Source organism: Cajanus cajan, chromosome 2, assembly GCF_000230855.2.
Source record: "Cajanus cajan strain Asha chromosome 2, NIPB_CcT2T_4, whole genome shotgun sequence".
NCBI classification, from domain to species: Eukaryota; Viridiplantae; Streptophyta; class Magnoliopsida; order Fabales; family Fabaceae; genus Cajanus; species Cajanus cajan.
This window is the reverse complement of record NC_138518.1, coordinates 26,616,660-26,631,038: the sequence shown is the minus strand read 5'-3', so window position 1 is coordinate 26,631,038 and position 14,379 is coordinate 26,616,660.

Sequence of the window (14,379 nt, the reverse complement as noted above, 5' to 3'; positions counted from 1 at the left end):
GTCGGAAATAAAGCTTGAAGACTCTCGAAGACTGAAGGAAGATCAGCCAGAAGGACTCCTGGAAGGCCCTAGGAGGGTTCTCTGTAGGTCTAGAGGTCTTAGAATAGCTTAAAATAAGGAAGTGGAGGGAATGAAGCCCAATACGGCCGTACTAAACTTAATACGGGCGTATTGAAGCTTCAATATGGCCGCAGTGAACTCAATACGGCGTATTGAAGTTTCTGAAACTTCAATACGGCCGTACTGAAATCAATACGGCCGTATTGAAGCTTCAATACAGCCGTATTGAATTCAATACGGCCGTATTGAAATTTCTGAACTTCAATACGGCCGTATTGAACTCCAATACGACCGTATTGAAGTTCAAAAATTTCAATACGGCCGTATTGCTCCTGTAGGCCGTATTGCGCCTATTCCCTATAAATATGACGTCAATTGGACGTCATTCCGGACTTTTTCACTCAGTTTTGACTCCCTCCTTGAGTATTCTGGGGTTTTTGAGCAGTGTTCTGCCCTAGAAATCTCTCTGGGAGTCGATCCGACGAAGTTCTGGAATTCTGAGCACTTAGCTTGGAGATTCGAACCTAGTCGAAGGGAAATCCTCCGGATTTCCATAGTCAAAAATTTTTAGGAAGGAGCGAGCGAGCTTGTAGAGCGAGGGAACGCCAAAAAGCTTCCCAGTTTTACTCAATATATAAAAGCACGCTTCAAGAGGTTTCTTCTTAAATCCTTCCTTTTACTGCTTTCTGTGTGCATATTTAAACTGTCATCATGTAGATAGTTAATTTATAATCGCTTATAATAAATAGGGGTAATTTAGTAATTTTACACTGTTATTTTAGAAAATAATCTGTCATAGGGAACCCGAAAGGGGCGCTGTGGGGTGCTAACACCTTCCCCACGCGTAACCGACTCCCTTACCCAACTCTGGTTGTAATGGCCAAAGTTGATTTATAAAATCGATTGCCTTATCTCTTTTTCCAATGTTTTGAGTAAAACATTGGTGGCGACTCCACGAACCCTCCTTTTACGAAAACCACTAATCCATGGAGGGTCCCGCTTGGGATTAATATGGATTGGTGAGCCTTTTAATAAAATTGCTAGTTTGACGAGGTCTCAGTTTGAGAATAAGTCATTCTAGCAATCCACATTTTTAAACAAATAAACGAGTCCAACCATCCTTCGCGAATGCCGAAAGCCCGTTTCGGGCCGGTGGCGACAAGCACAAAAAGAGACAAGGAATTATTGGCCAAAAATTGCTAAGAAACTAATAGAAATTGAAGTTCACAAAAAATTGACTCTAGAACATGTCAGGACTAATAACATGCATTGGAATCATTTTATGAGCACATCTAAAATTTCATATATGTCCAGCCAGCAATAACACCATACAAGAACAGAGATGAATGAATATAGATTCAAAAACAAAAAGGCACACAAAGGATTTAATGACAAGCAAAGCAACTACGCATGACTCTAAGACAAAACTATAAGATTAAGAAATGAAAAATGCTTATATTCTTGTTTCTTTTTAGGAGTTTCTTTTTGACCGAATTATTAGGAGTCCAATGGAAAATAAAAACAATCCTAAAACATTAAAAAGAAAATACAAGGAATACCTAAAAGCACACACAAAGATTGATTCATAAGAAGTAGTGCATGAATCAAAAATAAGCAAGACAATGTGAGTTTGTTCTATAAATTTATTAATGTGACACAAGAACAACTCAAAGCACACAAACACAACACAATAAAGGGAAATACATGTAGGAACAGTTTGGACACAATATTACATGTTTTCGACCGAACCAAACAAGACCAGAAAGCTTAAGAACAAATTTACCAAGTGTAGACACCCAATTTCGTCCGGGGGGCACACAAACAAGGACATGGATCTCTGTTACGAAGGGAAGGAGCTCCCGAAGCATGCCAACGAGAAGACAGGACTTCAGAGGGCCCAAAAGCACAAATTAAATATTTTTATGGGCCCGGAACGAGCCGTTTCAAAATCGGCGGAACGGGCCGTTCCAAGGTCCGGAACGGGCCGTTCCAAGGTCCGGAACGGGCCGTTCCGAGGCTCCCAAAAAAGCCAAAAACCCTAATTTGGAACGGGCTGTTCCGAGATTAGAACGGGACGTTCCAAGATTGGAACAGGCCGTTCCAAACTCCTCCAAAAAGGGGTAAAAGCTTATTTGGAACGGGTCTAAAACGCGCCGTTCCTAAATCTGGAACGGGTCGTTCCAAGGCCGTTCCAGACCAATCATGTGTGCTTAATTTGGACCCTAGAATGGGCCGTTCTGAAATCAGAACGGGCCGTTCTGGTTCCTCGGAACGGGCCGTTTCGGTTTCAGAACGGGCGTTCCAGGGTCCAAATTAACCCACAACGGCCATATCCAGAACGGTCGTTCCGATTTTGGAACGGGCCGTTCTGGACCCCCTTCCCGAAGTCTATAAATAGACAGCTGGGGCTCATTTCTCCGGACTCCAAAATTTCGTCCAGACTCCTTAGAGCACGAAATTTCTCTCTTTTTCTCTCTCCCCCTCTTTGTATTTCTTGAGATTTTTGTGAGGCATTGTAGTGTGAAGGGTTGCCAAAAAGCACCCAAATCTCCATCTTTGAAGATTAATAGAGCTCGTTCAAGAGGTATTTTAGCTAATTTTCTTCTCTCTCTTTTATTTCTTATTTTTAATAAATATTATTTATAATAAAAATAATCATGTAGACATTTTAGAGTCAATCGTATAATTTAAATTTCAAGTATGTAAATAATTATTAATAAAAGGGGATCTAATATTTAATTTATTATTTCTTATTACGTTAACTTCATCATAGGGTACCGATTTAGGGCGCTGTAGGGGTGTTTAATACCTTCCCTACACGTAACCGACCCCCGAACCCAATTCTGGTTATCAAGGCCATTATTGGATTCCATTTAAAAACCTTTTCTTTTTCCAATGTTTTGAGTAAAACATTGGTGGCGACTCCATGAACCAATTTTCAAAACCATTAATTAAGGATTAGTCTGGTGTCTGGGCATTCCTTAATTGATGAGATCTTTAAAAGGATGTCTAAACCATTAGTCGTAAGATCGGAAATTTTCGGGTTGCGACACCAAGGAGACCTAGCTCTTGATACCAAATGATGGAAAACTTGTTGAGAAACCGGATTGATGTTGATTCCTCTTCAAGCTTCTCCCTAGATCTTTGCCTCCTTGATTCTTCTCAAGCTTCTCCAAGTCTCCCAATGGAAGAAGCCTTGGAATCACCATGGTTGGTGAAGAACACCTTTCAAGAGGCGCCACTCCTTGGAAGGAAGATAAGCTCCTTCAATCCTCACCACACTCTTATATGAAAAGGATAAGAGAATTGGATGAATATCAAAAAGGTTTAAGACTTTTGGAAGAGAGAATTTTCGTGCAAATTCTAATCTCACTCAATCAATATCATCAAAAGTGATTACAAAGGTAAGAAAAAGAGTTATATAGGGTGAAGGAAACTTGTGGTGCAATCTAGGCTAACTACGGTTCAAGAGAACCATAGTTAGCTTAACTTGACCGGTCTAGTTAGCTTGGGAAGCTTGTGGAGCAAGCTTCTAACTTAGAAGCTTGGGAAGCAAGCTAAGTTAGAAGCTTGTGCTACAAGCTTCCCAAGTGTGCAAGAGAAGCTAGGTAATTTCGGCCAAGACACAAAGCTAGGCGGCCAACTTGCTTTTCTCCATGTTTAATCCAATCCAAAATTTTGGAATTGGTTTAGTTAGGTTCACCATATGATGGTGAGACCTAGCTAAATCAATTCCTTGAGAAATATGGAGTAAAACAAGCCCAATATGTAAAATTTGGCCTAAGTCCAATCCTGGCCCAATTACTAGTTGTACCTATACACCTTGCTATTTGTCACCCCACTTTCTCTACTGAAAAATACAAAAATGAATGACCCTGAATACAAGGTCAAATGGAGCAAAAGTCTCCAAGTAACATACCCTAAATTCCTAAAGGATAACCTAAAATAAAAGAAAGAAAGTGCCTCATAAATACAAAGGAAAAATACACCTATACAAGCAACACTATGAACAAGTATCATAAATGTATATACAATGGAAACTTAAGAGACTAATAAGAGTAATCATACACAATGCTCATGAAGGGCAAAGGTCTAAGAAGCACCTCCTCTGTAGAAGCCTCCTCCAGCTTCCTAACCATCGACCTAGTTAAAGGTCCAATGGCTTTCATGCATGCCTCCTCCTTGGATGGTCCTCCATCAAATGGAGTTACTTATGATGAGGGCTAGAATAAGGGAAGAAGAGAGGACCACCATTTCTAGATTTCAAAGTGGTCTTAATCTTGAAATAAGAGACAAAGTTAAACTTTTGCCTTATAGAGATTTAAATGAACATGTTCAACTTTGTTCAAGAGTGGAGCATCAACTTAAAAGAAAAACATTTTGAAAAAACTCCACTTCCTCTCTTTCCAAGAGTTTTAAGAAGGAGGGCCACTCTTCCCAACCCTATTGTAAGGAAGAAAAAGAAAAAGAAAAAGAAAAATCGTCTCTCAAAGCACCTTCCAAAGAATCTAAGTGAAGTAAAATTAAGTGCTTCAAGTGTCTTGGAAGAGGACATATTTCTTCTCAATGTCCTACAAAGAAAACCATGATTTTAAAACCCTAATATCACTATAGTAGCCTTGATGAAGTTACTTCATCTTCCTCTAGTAGTGAAGATGAAGCCATAGATTCCGAGGAAGAAATCTTACCTTGTGAAGGAGACTTATTATTGGTTAGAAGGCTCCTTAGCAATCAATCTAGTGAAATTGACCAATCTCAATGAGAGAACTTATTTCACACAGGATGCAAGGTTCTACAAAACACTTGTTCTCTCATTGTAGATAGTGGGTCTACTTCCAATTGTTGTAGTACTAGATTGGTTATTAAGCTAGCCTTAACTACAAAACCTCATCCTAAACCTTATAAAATGCAATGGATCAATGAGGAAAGAGGTATTGTAGTTAGCCAACAATCAAGCATACCAATCCCCATTGGCAAATATAAAGAAGAAGTTTTGTGTGACATAGTGTCATTGGAGGCTAGTCATGTCTTGCTTGGGAGGCCATGACAATTTGACAAGAAAACAATCCATGATGGCCTCACAAATAAAATAAGTTTCCAACATTTGGATAAGAAATTTGTGTTGTTTCCTCTATCACCCTCTCAAGTGAATGAGGACCAACTCAAATTGAAATCCAAGACGAAAAGGAGAAAAGCAAAAAGAAAAAGAAAAAGAAAAGAAAAGAAAAGAGTTTTTCCTTTGGAGAGAAGGAAGGGCTAGGTTCAAGAGAACCTTAACCCTTGTGTCATCCTCATTCTTTTGGTGCTAAAGAAAGATGGCAATGGAAGATGTGCACCAATTTTAGAAAGCCATCAATAAATAAAATATAGGCACCCAATCCCTAAGCTAAATGATTTGCATGGGGCCATTCAATTTTTCAAAATTTGCTTATATGCATGGTTGGTGATGCCTTTTTTGGGCCTCCCCAATACCCCTAGCACTCTCATTCATCTAATAAATCATGTACTTAAGGATTGAGTAGGAAAATTTTAGAAGTTTATTTCCCTAATTGTGGTTTCACATCTTTCAAGGGACCAATGGCATGGATGAGCTTAAAGATTTGAGGTCAAATCCTTCTCAAAAAGGAGGGGATGATGGAAGACCATCCTTGAAGCATCATATAGGGCCTAACACAAGGTCCATGGCTAGGAGAGTAGAGGAAGATGAAGAACACACCACACCAAAAGTCATGATCATCATGTGTAGATTTTGAGCCTTCTCCATAGTTTGTTGTTTTATTTTCCTATTTTGCCCTTGTATTTTGGGATACATTAAATATTAGGATTTTATTTTGTATTTATATTTAGCCTTTGTCTTATGGGGCAAAATTAGTCTTAGGATTTATTTTAGGACTTAAACCTTAATTTATGAGGTCAAAGTCCATTTCTTTCTTTTTCTAAGCCTAAGGGTACTTTAGTCTTTTAGGAGGAATGATAGTCATTTCATTTGGGTTGCATTTAGGGCTCATTTAGGGTGCATTTGGACTCCAAAATTTCGGCCAAATGCTCCCAAGAAATCCTAGATGCCTTTCTCTCCCTATAAGTACCCTAGGTCACCCACCTTGTAGCCACTTTGGAAATTAATGCTATTGAGTGAGCCTAGTGCCTCTTCATTCTTTCCTTAGTCTTCTAGGAACTCCATTGCCCCCTATCCTCTCCTCTCTTCCTTGAGTGAGCTTGGGTCTTCCTTGATTGGCCTTCATCATCCAAAGTGAAGTGAGCTAGCCTAAAGGAGCTACACCACCAAACACCATCCATTTCTCTCTTTCATTTTGTGCGTCACCCTTCACCTTCCCAAACACCAAATCCTCCACTTCCATACCCTTGAAGAGATCATCCTTCACATCATATCAACCTTGGAGAAGAGAAGGAATCAACCACTAGCTCTCATGGAGAAATTGGTTCCATCAAGACACCAAGAATTGCTAGCCTTAAGTTGCTAAGAAAGAATTAGCAATTGGAGTTCATAAAAAATTGACACTAGAACATGTTAGGTCTAATAACATCAATGAGCACTTCTAAGATTTATTTCATATCAAAATAAAGACAAATGTATTTAGATTCACAAAGAAAAAGGCACACAAGACATGTTATGAAAAGTAAAATAACTACACAAGACTTCTAAGAAAAAAAGTAGGAGATTAAGAAATGAAAAATGCTTTCTATTCTAGTTTCTCTTCTAGGAATTTTTTTGACTGAATTTCTTAGGAGTCCAAACAAGGATAAAGCAAACCTAAAACATTAAAAAGCACATACAAGAATATCCTAAAAGGACACAACAAGATTGATTCACAAGGATTGATGTATGAATCAAAAATAAGCAAGACAAGGTGAATTGTCCTATAAATTTATAGTTGTGACACAAGAACAATTCTAAACCATACAAAATACAAGACAATCAAGGAGCAAAAAAGTGGAACAAATTTAGACAAAATACAACATGTTTTCACCGAAAAAAATAAGGAAGCTTAAGAAAGTGTTTACCAAGAAAACTTAGTTCTTGATACCAAATGATCGAAACCTTCTAGAGAATCAGGATTGGTGTTGGCTTCTCCTTCAAGTTTCTCCCTAAACCTTTGACTTTTTGACACTCTTTAAGCTTCTCCAAAGCCTTCAATGGAAGAGGAAGCTTTGGTGTTCACCTTAGATGGTGAAGAACACTCTTCAAGTGGTTTAGGAAGAAGATAAGAGAATTAGATCAAAATCAAAGACGTTTAAGACTTTTAGGGAGAGAGAATTCTGAGCAATAAACTCGACAATCTCAATATAACATCCAAAAGTGAAATTTACAAGTGAAGAAACCTATATAAAAGTGGTGGAGTAGCTTGTAGAGCAACCTAGAGGGGGCAAGGTAGAGACATTAGATCTACATTGACCAATCCTAACTTGTCAAGTGTCACCTTGTCTCTAGAGGAGACAAGGAGGAGACACTTAGATCTAGAAGAGTCAATCAAGGGATTCCATGTGTTACCTTGTCTCATAAGCTAACTAGAAGCAAGTGTGTTGGAGAAGCTAAGTAGAACTTGACCAAAGAAGAAGCTAGGTGGCCAAGGCTTATTTCCTTCATCTAATCCCAATCCAAAAACCCTGGAATTGGTTTAGTTAGGTTTACCAAATGGTGGTGAGACCTAGTTAAATCAATTCCTTGGGAAAAAAATGGAAGAAAATAAGTCTAATATGTAAAAAATTTCCTAAGCCCACCAAAGGTCCAATTACTAACTTCACCTACATACTTACTATTTTGCCACCCCACTACTAAAACCAAACATATGAAAATCAATGACCCTTAATACAAGGTCAAATGGGTGATTAAAACAAAACACCAATGTTGCGGGTTGCATCAATTGTCTCGTGACGAAGGCTAGGTGGGCCAAGTCACTTTCGAATCATGGCGCTTGGGCTGCTACGCTCTTAATTAGAAAGAGTTGCGCCCTGACTATCAACTATAGCTTTTGGCCTAGTGGTAAGTGCTCGATCCAACAATTGGTATCAGATCCAAGGTCATGAGTTCGATACCTAGCGGGGCAATTGCTGAGGGGGAGATTGTTGCGAGTTGCATCAATTGTCCCGTGACGGAGGCTAGGTGGGCCAAGTCACTATCGAATCATGGCGCTTAGGCTGCTACGCTCTTAAGTAGAAAGAGTTGCGCCCTGACTATCAGCTATAACTTTTGGCCTAGTGGTAAGCGCTCGATCCAACAACCAATAAACAGCCCCATATGGTTGACGTGGCCCCTCCTCCCTTAGGTGTTCCTAATGACTATCAACTTACAACAAGGAAAGTTGAATTGCCTTCCTTTGATTGTACAGACCCAAGTACTCATAATCCATATGAACTAGCAGCACTTAGATAGGGGCGTTCCGTTGTAGAATTTATTTAAGAGTTTGAATTTTTGTCTTCCCAAGTCCCTCGTCTAGTTGAACCATAGGCCATTGGATATTTTATGTACAAGTTGAAGCTTGAAATTAGACAATAGGTGTGTCTTCACCACCCTAAGACAATTAATAAGGCTATCTCTCTAGCTCAAGATGTGGAGTGGGCTCTATATAGGGAGGTAGATAGCAAGGTGACAAGTTTTGGTCTAAAATCGATGATCAATGCTAAACTGAATTACCATAAATCGAAGAATATGCTTTCTTCCTCATCCCATCCCACCTTTAATCATAAGAATAAATCCCATAATTCAAAACCTGAAGTTGTCACATGAGTTAGGGTTAGAGGTTGACAATAACAGGCCTCCAAGAGATGTGAGGAGTAAGGGGATTCGTCACCTTCTCAAGAATTGTTCGACATGAGAAACAAGGGATTGTGTTATTATTACTATCAAAGATATCATCCTATACATCGATGCCCAAATAAACAAGTCAAACTTACCTTCCTTGTTGAAGAGGAAGCTATCAATGGGGAAGACGAGATTGAGTTGGTAAATAGAGGAGGAACAAGAGAATGTGAATAGGCTAATAGAAGAGGCTCATTAAGGATTTCAGCCTTGAGGACAAGATTGATATCATAGGAGAGGGCAATGATAGAACCCAATTCAAAGTAACAAATCTAATTTATGACTATGTCATTTGAATTATGTTATCATATTTCTCTTTAGGATTATGTTATTTGAATTTATTACCATAATTTATCTCTAGGATTTATCATTTGAATTTTGTTATCATAGCTTATATTTATAGAATTTAGTTTATGAATATGTTATTTGAAATTTGTTAACATAGCTTATCTTCAAGATTTACTTCTATCAATTTTATGGAGTTTGTTGATGTAGATGATAATAAATATAGAGTAACTTGAGAAGGGAAGGATTGAAGAAATTTCATTGGATTGTAATCGAAGCCGGTTCTCTAAGGAAAGAGAGGGGGTAGATTAATTTGTAAATCTCTATTTTCTTTTTGAAATAATAGCACCAGCCCATTTCTGGGTTTCCATTTGAAAGTCAAGACAACAAGCTTTCCGTCAAAGTTAGCTGCAATTGACAATTCTCATGGAGAACAAGTATTTCTTGTATATTGCCTCAATATTTATACATATATACTAAAGCTCATATATATTGTCATTCATGACATTGATCTGTTTGGTATCATTGAAATGTATTTATAACATCAAATTTAGCAATCAATGATTCATCATCTCTATGGAATTAAATCTTAAATTACTTATTAAAAATTAAAGAGAAATAAAATATAGATATTATGAAAGTATATCTAATTCTCATGTTTATTGCTATTGTTTATTACATTGTTCATTCTAGTTCCTATTGTCTTTCAACTTATACTTTTCTTTTTTTATTGATGATTGAACGAACATGTTTAGATGTATTTCGATGTTGTAAAGTTTAGAACCTGTGATGTGGCAGATATTTTTTTCATTTAACATGTATTTATCTGATTTTGTGAGATTTGATTTATCACAAAATTGTTAAAATAGTAACCCAATAACTTATCCCGGTTGAGTAAATGATCAATGCTAATTTAATAACAATGGCTGTACTAAACTATACATGATGTGTTCTTGCATTTAGGGCTGCATAGTCAGTATAAAGTAACCGGATATTCAGTGGCTTCACTCTTCTCTACAGTAGTAATCATTAACAAATTTTAAAAAAAAGCTAAAGAGATAATACATTACTATAGATATTTTTGCCAAATGCTGATGCGAGAAACCAATATATTAGGCAAGAGGTCATCACAAAGCCAATAAACAAATACTATAAAATAAACAAAAAGAGGATAGAATATCCATGCCTTAAATAATTTATCTCCTATTAAACCTTTGTAAGATTGGATCTCAGAAACTGGTTCAGAAACTACAGAAATAGTTTCCTCTTTTTCAAAAAATAATTTATTTTTGAAATTTTTGTCATTTTCTAACCAATTTTCTAGATCAGAATCTTCCTCGATTTCTTTGAGGATTTGTTCTTCTTTACACTCTTCATTAAGCTGTGAAAAGAGTTTTTGTCTAAAAATAAAATCGTCTTCCTCTTCTTCTGAATCGGAGATTTCATTTTTATAACTTTGGGCAACAATTTCCTTTTGTTTTTCCCATTTTTCTACTGCAAGAAGCAATTTTTCTGAGAGTTGGCTTTTTCCTAGTAAGCCTTCTTTTTTGGAATATAATCCGAAATATAAGAATATCCTGTCCATAAATTCATGAAAGAATTTCTAGGAGGTTCTTCTTCTTCGGGATTGTGTTCAACTATGTCATCATAATCTGCAAACCTAATAGAAAGGCTGTTTCTTCGGTTTGTCATGATGGTTGTTTGTGGTGCTGTAATAGCAGTCCTAGTAGACCCGGAATTTAGGTGGGTTTGCCATTCAATTCCTTGGTTTCTTCTAGACTCAAAGATTTGTGGTGGAAGAAATTGTATTCCGTTTGATCTTAAAGAGGTAATCAAAGGATTTGTGTTAATCCTATATCTGGGAGATATATGATCGCTTATTCTTCCTATGAAGGTTATATCTAGGTGGAGATTATTTCCTTCGAAATTTTCTCCAAAACCTCTAGTTTGTACTTCCAGATTTATATTCTGAATAAAATCTGAAAGATTCATTGTGAAATTAGGAGCTATGTAGATAAGGGAAACAGGTTGATTAAGATCGACTTCAACTATCCCTATTATAGCCTGGGAATTATTATCCCTAAACCTTCGGTCAAAAAGGACAAGGATGGCTTTAGCTCCTACGAAAGATCTGGTTAAAGTTCTAATACCTATAGTGATAAGTCCTAAGTGAACATACCTCCTTTGGATACTTAGAAGCTGTCTACCAGTTTTTGCTAGTATCAGAGCGGTAACGTTCTGGCCACTAAGAGAGATCTAGAGACTCTTTTAGAGAATCTAGATAGTGTTAACAAAACTCAGAATATTATCCTTTCTAGGATAAGACTTTTAGAGGATAAGTTTGACCAGGTTTTTGAAATCCTGAAAACAAAACCTCAATCTATAAACGGAGATTTAGATAAGATCTCTAGACAACTTTCTAAGCTCAGTCTTGGAACTAGTACTTCTACCATCTCCAGTTCAAACAAATATATTCTAGCTAAACCTAGAAAATGACAAATAGAACTCAAACACAAACTCTTACAGGACATACTCCCATAGGTGAGTCAATAAATAGACAACCTGGAATCTTGGACAGATTTCTTAGAAGAACAAATTCAAACACACGCCAACTAGAAGAGATAGTTGACATACAAACCAATATAGATATTGGAACAAATTCTAGGATAGATTCCCTAAATCCTAGACAATTGTATAATCTAAATTGGCTTAGTTAAGATAGAACTAGTCTTTATAGATACCGTCGTTTAGATGACTTTCATCTACCCGACGATCAACATGAGATTATTAGATTAATGATTTTATTATTGCTGAAAATAGGTCTATAACCATAACAAAAGATTACTTGATTATTTCAAATCAAGCTCAAATGTCACCCATTTTAGACGAAATTTCATCAGAGTTGCGAGCTTGTACAATTTATTGTTTGGTACAGACCCTAGACTATGCAATGCGATGAGTCTCCTCTAACATGGATTCCAAAGTAAATTATTAATGAAATTAATACCGAGATGAGTACATTTAGAAAAGACTATTTACACTGCATCCCAGACTCTTGGACGTTTTTGGATTGATCCTTTAAGCATCCACAAAAAGTTATATAAATAAATAATTAAAAACAAAAATGAGATCATTTAAGAACCAGATAATATTCTAAAAATATTTCACAATGATCTTAAAAGTTGACCAAAAAAACTACTTAAAGTGCTAAAAGTATAAAATGCTATAGAAAATTTAGAGCCTGCTATAACGAAAATGTACACACTAATGTATCCAGCACTTGTAATAACATTCACCAGCAATATGAGAACAATTTTTTTAATATATATGTTGAATGAGAGGCAACCTAAAAGGATACTTGTTGTCTAACCTATCACAAGTCAGATCAAACTATAGTTTCTGAAGAATCCAGTGCTCCCTAGTAGGTTAAAAGTTATAAAGTGTTGACTTAGCAAGCAACAATCTCTCCCTTGTCACCTGGGAAATGAAAAGGTGACTTCATTTTCAATGCCACTTTTTAGGATCAAACAATAACTAGTAAGCTAACATATATAGCTCTTGGAAATGAGTGACTTTACTTTCTTATGGTTTCTTCAAATCACAACACAACAGTTAAAAAAAAAAAAAAACCATATCAAACATTAAAGACTTGCACCCATAGAAGATTTTGAGTGAGACTGAGATGTTAAAATTCCCAAGGGAGACAAAAACTATAATAAGCCAATACTTCTGAATGAGGAAAGCCACATATGCAGGTAAAAAAATTAAAAAAATTAAAAAAATATCAAAATGTTCAATTTGTGGCTGGGTTTTCACAAAGCTGAAGATTAATCAAACCAGAGCCAACAGTTCGATTTCTAGTTTTCTGAAAACAAAAATAAGTGATGCATAAAATAGTCAAAACATAATGAAAATTACTATGACTGATTAGGAGGGCTTCTACATACTGGCACGTATCATAATTGAGCTTCCCATCATTTAGCAATTAGCATATCAATAGTTGGGAATTTCCATACAGATCCCAAATAAACAAAAATAAAAAGTTGCCCAATATGTGTAAATTGATATACTACTACTGATTATATTACTTGGGAGGATATATAGGACTTATATAAATCATACAGAAGATTCATGATATTGACAACACATTGAACTAGAATTAAAACATACCATTCAAAATTAGTAACTTGAAGAATTCCTTCAACACAGCTCCGTGCTTCCTTGTTAGAAGTGCTGCACTTTATTACTTTTGTTCTCTGAGACGTTTAATTTCAAAAATCACTACCTTCCATGAATGAAAGGTTCCATCTTTCTAACTATTTCAACCATTCCAACAATCAAAACTATTTTAACAATTATCAATAGCCATCTATTCCTAAATTAGATAAACTGTATCAACACTTGCTTTTTCTCACAATATCCTACATTCCCAAAAGCATACTAACTACTGCATTTCTTATTTTATTTATTTCATATTGAAACATTTTCTCAACTAAAATTTATGTGGAGAAAAATCAAAACATACAAGGTTCCCACTCGAACCTGAGTTGCTTTAATCAAAGCAGTACATTAACTCATTTCAACCCAAAAAGGGAAAGAAAAAAATTTCGCATATATAACCCTCCCTACTAAACCCACAATAAGAATGGAGAGTTTCTCTAAGCAAATCCATAGAAGAACAGAAATTAAAAACACAAATGTGTCAAACCCGAAATCTGAGCCGGATTTAGCACAAGCAAAGCGTGTGTAGCATCAGGACCAAACTTTCCTCTTTAGCTTTGCAAATTAAAAAGGAGAGAAAGAGAAGAAACGGTAAGGGTTGTTGATTCAAGATACTGTTTTCCGTTAACATACGAACAGTTGGGTTGCGTACCTTGTGGATTTGCATTTGGGTCTTCTGTTCTGCTCAAGGAAGGAAATTCCCGTCAAAATGCGAATTTTTTACAGAAATATTATTTTTTTAAAAAAAATTACTTAATTAATCACTGTGCAGCTTTATTTACAGGGATAGAACCATTCACTGTTTAAGCTCAGAATTCGGTTCCCGGGGAACCGAATTCTAAGCTTCAATATGTATTTTTTTTTGTTTTTTCAACTCAGAATTCGGTTCCCGGGAACCGAATTCTGAGTTGCTTTTATATATATATTTTTTTTTTCGTGTTTGCAGGGGAGATGTGGGCTGACGTTGGAAGCGGAACGGCCCGTTCCGAAATCAG